The following is an 11144-nucleotide window of genomic DNA, read 5'->3' on the forward strand; positions in this document are numbered from 1 at the left end:
TGATTCTAACCAATGGAATACAGCAAAGGTGACAGGGTGTACATAAAATTGTAACCCGTCTTCTAGGAGACTCTGTCTCTTGTTGGCTTTGAAGAAGCAAGCTGCTGTACCGTGAGATGGCCTGTGGAGAGGTGTCCACAGCAAACAAGAATCTGAGGCCCTCAGGCCAACAACCTGCAAGAAGTAAATGCTGCCAACAACCACCCGAGCTTGGGAGCAGATCCTTCTTCAATCAAGCCTCAAATGAGACCTCAGCCCCAGATGACACCTTCATTGCAGCATTTTGAGGCCCTAAAGCAGCTAAGCTGTACCCAGATTCTTGATCCACTGTGAAATAATAAACGTGTGTTCTTTTAAACTGCTAAGTTGTGGTAATATTGCTAAACAGCAATAAATAATACACTGATTTTCTTAAAAGAAATTACAGTCATGATAGCACTGAGGTTTCTTGCATACATAAATCATTATTCCTGTTTTGAAAAGTGCTTTTTTATATATGTGTAATATGTATAAATGTGTAAGTTTATATGTTCTCTCCAATATATACATATATAAAAGTATTACATGTTTCTATCAATTGAACACTTATAAAATTAGAGGCACAAAGAAATTTGGATAGGTGAAGTCATTTGCCCAAGTTCCTACAGCTGGTTAGTGACAAAACTAGGAGTAGAACTGTGAGTTTTGCATTGAAGTGTGAATTTAGCATTCATATAACATGTAACCAAAGCCATAAGGGGAGTCTTAAAAGTCTTCCATTTTTTTAAGTATATACTCTTGAAACCTTTCAAGAACTCCTAGAAGGCAAAAGTGTTTTCTCACTTAGAAAGTATACTGTCATATATAAACTAGCATTATAAAACTCATCAGAACTGAGTAAAATGACTTCTATTTATATTTGACTCCTTATTTTAAATTATTTGATGATAAAGGGGAAAGTATTTTTTACATGTTTATATTTAAGTCAAGTGCCTATTAAATACATGTACAGCCACGCTAAAAAAAAAAAAAAAAAAATCCACTGCCGTCGAGTCGATTCCGACTCATAGCAACCCTATAGGACAGAGTAGAACTGCCCCCCATAGAGTTTCCAAGGAGCGCCTGGTGGATTCGAACTGCCGACCTTTTGGTTAGCAGCCGTAGCACTTAACCACTATGCCAGCCACGCTAGATACTGAAAAAAAAGACAGACAGCACAGCCTCGGGTTTCAAGAAGCTGCAAGTTTGAAGTGGCATAGACACACCTTTCTTGGCTTAACAAGAGCCTGTCTTAAAATGTTTCATTTGGTCCTGATAAGAACTAATGAGATAATACACTCACAGTGCCAGGCAAGGAGTAAATATGCCTATTATTGTTGTTGCTAGACAGAAAGGAAAAGTGGGGGGTACGTGGGGACGGTGTGTATAAAACTTAAGCAAGCGATGAGGTCAACCACACCACCACCCTATTACTTTGTAATTCCCCATAATTTTACCTTCATCATTTTGTCATCCTGTTTGATAAAGACCCCGATAACAAGAAAAGAGAATGTTCAGCGGTGTGCTGAAAGTAATCATGACTGATTCATCAAAGGGAAAAATTGCCCAACCATTGCCAGGTGTAGAGGGAGGCAGAAAGTTGCACTTTGGGACTTATGTTACAAGCCTGAAAAATATTGAACAGGCAAAGCCTAATATCACTTCAATTCTTTTTGGCAGACATTTATTGAGCACCTACTGTGAATCAGACACTGTGCTAGGAACTGTAATGTAAAAATGAATAAGGTACAATCTTTGCCTTCAATAAAAATAAATTGTAATGGGATTCTACAATAGAAAAATATATAAGGGTACACTACAGTATAGAGAATTAACTCTACCATGGGAGTCATAGAGTTTCTCAGAGAAGAGGATGTCTGAGATGGGATTTGGGAATGAATAGGAAGATAACCAAGAAAACATAAGGGACAACCAAGTACAACATCACAACAGATTCTTCCCAATTTAAAAACTTACTACAGCAAGCAAAATAGTATGGTTCCTGGCATCAGGATAGACACACAAATCAATGGAGCAACAGTGAGAGCTCAGAAGTAAACTCTCACATTTACAGGCAATTGATTTTTTTGACAAGGGAGCCAAGACAATTTATTGGGGGAAAGAGCAGTCTTTTCAACAAATGATGCTGGGACAACTGGATATCTACATGCAAAAGAAAGAAGTTGAACTCTTATCTCACACCATGTACAACTATTAGATTAGATCGAAGACTTAATTATAAGAGTTAAAACTATAAAACCCTTAGAAGACAAAAAAATAAGCATAAATCCTTGTGACCTTGGGGTAGACAGGGTCTTCTTAGATATGACACCAAAAGCACAAGTTAACAAGAGAAATAATAAATTCTACTTCACCAAACTTAAAAACTTTTGTGCTTCACAGGAGATACCATCATCAAGAAAGTGAAAAGACAGCTCACAGAATGGGAGAAAATATTAGCAAATCATCTGTCTAATAAGAGGTTTGTATCTCGAATATATAAAGAACTCTTACAACTCAATAATTAAAATGCAAATAACCCAATTTTAAAAAGTGGGCAAAGGATCTAAATAGACAATTATCCAACGAATATACGCAAATGCCCATTGTACACATGAAATGATGCTCAACATCATTAGCCATCGGGAAAATGCAAATGTAAACCACAATGAGATACCACTCCGTGTCTACTAGGATGGCTATTTAAAAACAAAACATAATAACAAGTGTTGGCTAGGATGTGGGGTTACTGAAATCCCCATACATTGCTAGTGGGATTGTAAAATGATGCAGCTGCTGTGGAAAACAGCTTGACAATTCCTCAAAAAGTTAAATATAGAATTACTATACCCACCCAGTGCTGTCGCGTCGATTCCTATTCATAGCGACCCTATAGGACAGAGTAGAACTGCCCCATAGAGTTTCCAAGGAGCGCCTGGTGGATTCAAACTGCTGACCCGTTGGTTAGCAGCCGTAGCACTTAACCACTACACCACCAGGGTTTCCTAGAATTACTACAGGGTTTTCTAGAATTACTATAGGATTTCCTAGAATTACTACAGGGTTTCCTAGAATTACTATAGGGTTTCCTAGAATTACTAATTCCTAGAATAGGACCCAGCAATTCCACTCCTAGGCATATACCCAAGAGAAATGAAAATGTGTTCACATAAAAACATGTAGACATGTACATGAATGTTCACAGCAGCATTGTTTATAATAGTCAAAAAGTGAAAACAATCCAAATGTACATTAGCTAATAAATTAATAAATAAAATGTGGTATATTAATACAATGAAATACTATTGGGCAATAAAAGGAATGACGTACTTATACATGCTATAACACGGATGAACCTTGAAAACATTATGCTAAGTGAAAGAAAACCAAAAACCAAACCCAGTGCCGTCAGGTCGATTCCAACTCATAGCAACCCTATAAGACAGAGTAGAACTGACCCATACAGTTTCCAAGGAGGACCTGGCGGATTCGAACTGCTGACCTTTTGGTTAGCAGCCATAGCACTTAACCACTATGCCGCCGGGGTTTCCAAGTGAAAGAAGCCAGTCACAAAAGACCATATATTGTATGATCACATTTATATGTCCAGAATAGGCAAATCCATCCAGACAGAAAGTAGATCGGTGGTATCCTAGGGCTGGAAAGTTTGGGGGAAATGGAAAGTGACTATTAATAAATACAGAATTTCTTTTGGGGGTAAATAAAGTGTTTTAAAGGTGATTGTAGTGATGGTTGCACAGCTCTGTGAATATACTAAAAAAATCACTCACTTGTACGCTTTAAATGGGTGAATTTTATGGTGTATGAATTAGATCTCAATGAAGCTGTTTTTTTTTTTTTTAAAAAAAAGCACAACAGATGCGGGATACAGAGTGCATTAATGGCCCCAGTTCCTCACGTCTCTGTACACAAACCTTTTGCCAAGTGACTTTCCACTAAAGAGGTATACTCATTTTTGCACCCTTTGAATCTAGATTCGCCTTGTGACTTGTGTTGCCCAATAGAGTGAAGAGAAATGACATGGCTCCAGTTCTGAACCTGGGACTCAAGTACCCTTACAGGTTTCCACTTGTACCTTTAGTCTTCTGCTACTGCCATGATAACATGCCTGAATTAGCCTGAGATATCTATTTATCTATCTGTCTGTCTATCATCTATCTATCTACCTATCTCTCTCTCTCTCTACCTAATCTATCATCTACCTATCTACCTATTTATCTACCCATCCATCCATTTGTCTACCTATAAAAGCTTATATTTAGAAAAAAAAAATAAGGTAGGTTTAGGAACATTAAAATATGTCAGGCTGACCAGGTGCTTCAATTTTTCAAACAAAGACAGGGTGCATATCTCACCTGGAAAAGTTATCGAGATAAGACTAATATATAGGACAAATGGCTTCTTCCCCAAACAAACAGTTATTAGACTTCACAAAGAAAAGTGACATATTATATTTGTTCCTGAGTAAGAACAATGATGGGCATCCGTGGGTGAACTTTTTCACCATTGTCATCACACAGAGATACAGCATTTTTTCAAGGAAGAGAAAAACAAATGAATTAATTCAACTGTCCTTCAAGTTTAGAAAAAGGAACTCTGACCAAATATGCATGTAGAAAAAGATATAATGGTAATTTCTTCTTTTAAAAAGAAGAACCTTATGAGGTTATCAACTTCTGCATTTGTCTTTTTTTCTCAGTTATGACTTATTATAGTGGTTTGAGTTAATTTTCCATATGTTGTATCACATACAAATAAAGCTACTGGGTCGCTATGAGTCGAAATTGACTTGATGGCAACGGGTTTAGTTTTTTTAGTTTGCTTCAGAGATGAGAGGAAACAAATGTCCTGACCTTAGTCCATTCTGTCCAGATAGAAACAGTTCTGATAACTACAAGGCTGGATATTAGAGCTCATTTTGCTCTGCATTTTTTTTTTCCTGGTTCATAAGTCCTTGATCTTTATGGACTAAAATAAAGACTGAACTGTTTCCATGAAACCGAAGGCCCTAAAAACAAGAATAACTAGGGAGCTTCCATACTTGAAAGCAACATCAACAACACCACATAAAAATAAACTTGAAAAGCAAATGTTGCCCAAGAAAATAAGATCATACATTAGGCCACATTCTAATACATCAGGAAAACAGCAGAAAGAAAGAACTGACAAATGCAGACCGGCTGAAATGTACAGACTACTGTTGGTAGGGATGTTAGTTTTGTTTTACCTACAATTTTTGAAAGAGCATTAGTTGTATAATTTGGCTTAAGGCATACTTAAGTACAACATATACAACATATGACTATATTCTTCCAGTTGGAAAGCCAAAGAGTTTGGGATCCCATAAATTTGTCAAATATTATTCCCTGATACAAAGCCTTCATACGGTGAATAGTTTTGGAAATCATCACCAGACGTGATTCTCTCTGATATGTTTAACAAGAGTTCTGTGCTGTTTGCTTGGCATTCACAGTTGTTCATTTGAAGGCTTCTGTCTTACATGAGATTCCCACCAATTATCCATAGCAGTCAGGGTCTTCAGTCCAGTGGGCACCTCGTTTCTCAGCCACAAGTTTAATAAGTTGGGAGTGGCTGGCGTAAAGCTTGAGTTTATCACTGATGTCCACCCATTTCACTTTCTTGGCATCATCGCCAGCTTCCAGAGGAAGATGGTCCATTATTTCACCTGTTTCATCATGGTAGTTCACAGTCTCTGTTCCCCGTTCCGAGGATCATCCACGTAGCCTTTATAGACCACAAAATTTTCCTGGCTGAATAGTTTGTCCAGCTGTTCCTCCAGCTCCTGTGTTTCCGCCTGGGATTTCTGTAAGGAGTTCATGGCCTCCTCACCAAATTCTCTCTTCAGTGCAGTACTAATCTTCTCTCCTGGATCCACCATCCCCTCTGGGATTGCCCATTCTCCACAGTCCTTCCTTTTGATGGCTACAAATTGTAGAATGTTTTTCCCAGAAACAGGATGGGGCACTTTATTTCCCCTGTTATCCCTTTTACACCTGGTTATGATGGGATCTGCAGCATGATTGGGCCTCCAGTGCCCCAAAAGCCCTCGGCCAACCAGCCCTGTCCGACCTACAGGATTTCTAGGTCTCCCATTTTCAACCTTATACCAACCATTCTGGCTCCTTCTCTCAACATCCCCATCTTCTTCATTAAATTTAGGAGAGAAGTTCTTTTCACCCACCTGGGGGTCGGCCCACCTGGGCCCAGCCAAGACAGAGCTGGCAGTGTACTCAACAGGGTTGTACTCTCCCCACTCAACCTTCCAGCTCACTTTCTCATTGGGGACGTGGCTTCTCTTCACTTTGGAACCAGGATACGGAGATGTCCGGGACTTCCTGTGGAGGTTCTCAGCAGCGCCATTTGAACCTGACATGATTACGTTTAGAGGAAATCCACATGAGGAAGATGGTCTCCAGCTGGCAGGGATGCTGGGGCAGCTGCTGGGCCTGATCGCCGCAGAGACCAAAGTCACGTAGAGAGATGCCATCGTTAAAGCCTTTGTCAGGTGCCATCCAGCCATTCACGACCCAGCACCGCCCCTGCGGAGAGGTGGCCACATTTATCTATAAACGCCCTTAGACAGCAGGGCCTTCCTGAAGGATCGTCTGGCTCTGTACAACTCTGACGGCGGGTCACAGGGACTGCGCGTGGCACTAACGGGCGCAGCGGGACAGCCCCCGACGCACAGCTAACCCAGCCCAGCGCTCCCTCGCGGCCACAGTGGAGTTTTTATTTTTAAATTAAAAGATTTGCCGGTCTCAAGCGCTTCTAAATGGGAAGTGCTGGGGTTCACAACACTGCAAATAAAATTAGCAAACAGCAACAGCAAAAGTGTTTTCTTGCTTACAAGGGTATTAGCCACTAAGTGTAAATTTGGTTTGCTGAGTCTGGGACCAACGTCTGTTTGTGGAGGCCAAGAAAACGTGGAAGGAGAAAATTCCCTGCTTGGGATGCTGAAAAGCCGAGGGCGGGTGAACTCAGAAGAGCTCACTTGGTGCACTGAGCGTGGTCCTGACAAGAAATCCGTGAGATTTTATGTGCGGTGTGGGAGATGGTTTCAAATCTGGAGTCCATCATTTAGGAGTGGCATTGCTTGGGCAAACTGCTTAATCTCTCTTTTCAGAGGAGCATTGGGTTATGGCATGCCAGGTGCAGTGCCACATGGCACTGAAAGCTGGACCCCGTGGCCTCTGCTTGCAAAGGATTCTGGTTGGGGAAGCAGTGCATACTTTTAAAAAAAGTAAAAAGATAAATAAAAGAAAAAGTAAAAACACAGTGGAAGAGCAGTGCCAGGTAAGAGTTAAGAGCTGAACAAAATCACGTTCAAATCTCAGCTTTTCCTCCTTCTACCTTGAAGCTTTAATCTCTCTTCGGCTTCCTCGTATGTTAAATGGAATACAGATAATACCTGTGACGATTAAGCCAGATATTACATGCAAAGCTGTTAGCACAATGTCTGGCCCACAGTAAGCACTAAATACATGTTAGTTGTCATTATCATTGTTAACATTATTTTTTTTGACCTTGCACCTTGAAAACTGTGCAGATTAGAACAAGACAACTGGTATGATTATGGGAATTGAGCAGCTCACAGATGAGATTATAGTTTCTTTAAAAAAAAAAAAAAAAAAGCCTACAGATTTCTCTGTCTGGAGAAATTCAGGCTGAGGAGGAACAGCATTTAGGTCCTAAAATGATAAATAACGAGAAGTGACACAGGCTTAGTTTTGGAGCAAATGGGGTAGTGTATACTCTAATTGAAACCCAGAGGGTGTTTAACATTTCCAAAAATGTATTTCATCCTATACCAATCCCATGAGAAAGATGTTCAATGAATAAATGATTTTTAAAAATTGTACTTTAGATGAAGGTTTATAGAACAAACTAGTTTCTCATCAGTTAGTACACATATTGTTTTAGGACACTGGTTAACAACCCCACCACATGTTAACACTCTCCTGTCTCAACCCTGGGCTTCCTATTACCTGTTCCCTCCTGCCTTCCAGTCCCTGACCCAGGGCTGGTGCGCCCCTTTAGTCTTGTTTTGTTCCATAGGCCTGTTCAATCTTTGGCTGAAGGGTGAACCTCAGGAGTCACCTCATTACTGAGCTGAGGGGTGTCTGGGGGCCATATGAATAAATGATTTGATGGTCAAATAAGTTTGGGAAATTTTATATATTTCACCCCTTCTTCCAGAATATTCCCTTTTAGGGACTCAAGGGAGCCCTGGTGGCACAGTGGTTAAAAGCTCGGGCTGCTAAGTAAAAGGTCAGCAGTTGGAATCCACCAGCCACTTGTTGGAAACCCTATGGGGCAGTTCTACTCTGTGCTATAGAGTCGCTGTGAGTTGGAATTGACTTGATGGCAACGGGTTTGGTTTTTGGATTTAGGGATTCAAGATCCATATTTATGTTTTAAAGGTCCTGAGAAATCCTGTAAAAACAAAACAAATTAATCTTAAACTGCTTGATTTGGTTTCATCCAACATTTTCCATCTAGGTTCTCTGACTGAGAATACTTATTTTAAGGAATAACTGGTAATATTTTAGGAACACACTTCTTTGTGACATATATAGTGCTTCAAGTGAAAGTTTACAGTTCAAGTTAATTTCTCAAACAGAAATTTATATACACATTGTTATGTGACCCTAGTTGCTCCATGTGTAATGTGACAGCAAACTTCTCCTTTCCACCCTGGATTTCCTATGTCCATTCAACCAGCTCCTGTCCCTCTCTGCCTTCTCATGGTACCTCTGGACGGAAGCTGCCCATTTAGTCTCGTGTATCTACTTGAACTAAGAAGCACACTCTTCATGAGTGTCGTTTTATGTCTTATAATCCCCCTACATGTCTGTCAGTGTGGGGGCTTGCATGTTGCTGTGATGCCAGAAGCTATGCCACCAGTATTCAAATACCGGCAGGGTCACCCGTGGCTCACAGGTTTCATCTGAGTTCCAGACTAAGACAGACTAAGAAGAAGGACCTGGCAGGTAGTCCATTTTTGAAAAGAATTACCTGGTGAAAACCTTATGAATAGCAGCAGAACATTGTCTGATATACTGCAGGAAGATGAACCCTCCAGATTGGGAGGTACTCAAGAGACAACTGGGGAAGAGCTGCCTCCTCAAAGTAGAGTCGAACTTAATGCCGTGGATGGAGTTAAGCATCCGGGACATTCATTTGTGATGTGACACGACTAAAAATGAGAAGAAACAGCTGCAAACACCCATTAATAATTGAGACATGGAATGTATGAAGTATGAATTTAGGAAAAGTGGAAATCGTCAAAAATGAGATGGAAGGCTGAGGCAGGGACAAGATGGCAGAATAGACAGATGCTTCCAGCGAGCCCTTTTTTACAACAAAGACCCGAAAAAATAAGTGAAACGAGTATATTTGTGACAAGCTGGGAGCCCTGAGCTTCAAAGGCAAGCTTAGAAAACGAACTGAGGGGCAGGGGGAGGAAGAGATGGTTCAGAAGTGGAGAGAAGTTACCAGACCTGAAACGCAGGGAGCTCTCGGGCACCATTTCCGGAGTGGAGGCGGTGGGCTGGTACTAGCGCACGGCCGCAGTTTCCTCAGGGAGAAGCAGCCAGCACACAGCCTACTCACACCTCCGGAACCTGAGAAGAATGGCGCTCTCGGCAAAAGCTAAGTACTTGCATATATTTAACATGCCCCCCCCACCCCCAAGCCGGCTTCAGTGGCTGAATTCCCTGGGCCTGAGATAAGCCCTGTTGAGCACCTAGAGCCATCCTCCAGGGCTTGGAGAAGGAAAAAATTTGCAATTGGGGGAAAACTTAATTTGCCAGCTCCACTAACCAGGGGAGCTCAGGACAGAAGCAGCTCCTGTCCAGGCATAAATGGTCCGTGGACTTTGAGCAGCTCTCCCCTCTGTGTGGACCTGTGTGGGCCTATTTCGGAAGAATAGGCCCTTGTTGGCAGACTCCAACCATTTCAGCTGTGTGGTGGAGAGGTGGGTGCTTGATGTTTGACATTGCTTTGCCTATTAAACAAGGTCCTCACCTACCCAGAGCAGGGGCCTAAGGACTAGTAGCTCCACTCAGGTCACCCAGCCGCCTGCAACAGGGGTCCAAGGATAACTGGTACATCCCAGTCCTTACAACCAAAAATGTTGGGTGCCCATGGTCCGTCTGCAGAATCCACTCACCTGCACACTCTAGGGAACAGGGACGTGCTTTCCTCAGAGACACTCGGGGGTCAGTTCTCAGCTCCCTGCCTTGTTCAGAGTGTGACCCCCTGCTGCAATCAGATACCTGTACATACACCAATCACCCCTGCCCCTCTAAGACTATAGGACAGAGCCAGTACCACACACTTGATAATCAGCTACCTGGACATCTGAGCTGAATTCATACAAGAAAAGTGAATGGACTCCTAGACTGATATACTGATAACAGGTCTAGCCATCTGGAGACATGATGTCAGAGCTCCAAAGGTGAAAATAATCAAGCTAGCACACTCAAGGAACTCATATGGGTATATCAAAACAAAACAAAGCAAGAAGCTACAACACAGTAAGCAAGCAAAAACTAATACAATAACTTATAGATGGCTCAGAGACAACAGTAAATATCAAGTCACATAAAGAAACAATGATCACCTCAACAAGCCCTCAAAACAAAGAATCCAGGGATCTTCTAGATGAAAGTGCACTCCTGGAATTACCAGAGCCAGAATACAAAAGATTAATATACAGAACCCTTCAAGACATCAGGAAGGAAATGAGGCAATATGTAGAACAAGCCAAGGAACACACAGATAAAGCAACTGAAGAAATTAGAGAGCTTATTCAGAAACATAATGAAAAATTTAATAAGCTGGAAAAACCCATAGACAGACAGCAATCAGAAATTCAGAAGATTAACAATAAAATTACAGAAGTAGACAACTCAGTAGAAAGTTAGAGGAGCATAACTGAGCAAGTAGAAGGGAGAATTTCTGCACTTGAAGATAAATCACTTGGCATTAATATATTTGAAGAAAAATCAGGTAAAAGAATTTAAACAAATGAAGAAAACTTAAGAATCATGTGGGACTCTATCAAGAGAAATAACCTATGA

The 11144-nt window shown here is 41.1% G+C and overlaps 1 pseudogene; it reads right to left on the bottom strand.

Moving 5' to 3' along the window:
- Nucleotides 1–3302: 3302 nt before the first annotated feature.
- Nucleotides 3303–10933, bottom strand: LOC126059778 (ADP-ribose pyrophosphatase, mitochondrial-like; annotated as a pseudogene).
- Nucleotides 10934–11144: the final 211 nt, after the last annotated feature.

This window comes from Elephas maximus, chromosome 16 (assembly GCF_024166365.1).
Source record: "Elephas maximus indicus isolate mEleMax1 chromosome 16, mEleMax1 primary haplotype, whole genome shotgun sequence".
NCBI classification, from domain to species: domain Eukaryota; kingdom Metazoa; phylum Chordata; class Mammalia; order Proboscidea; family Elephantidae; genus Elephas; species Elephas maximus.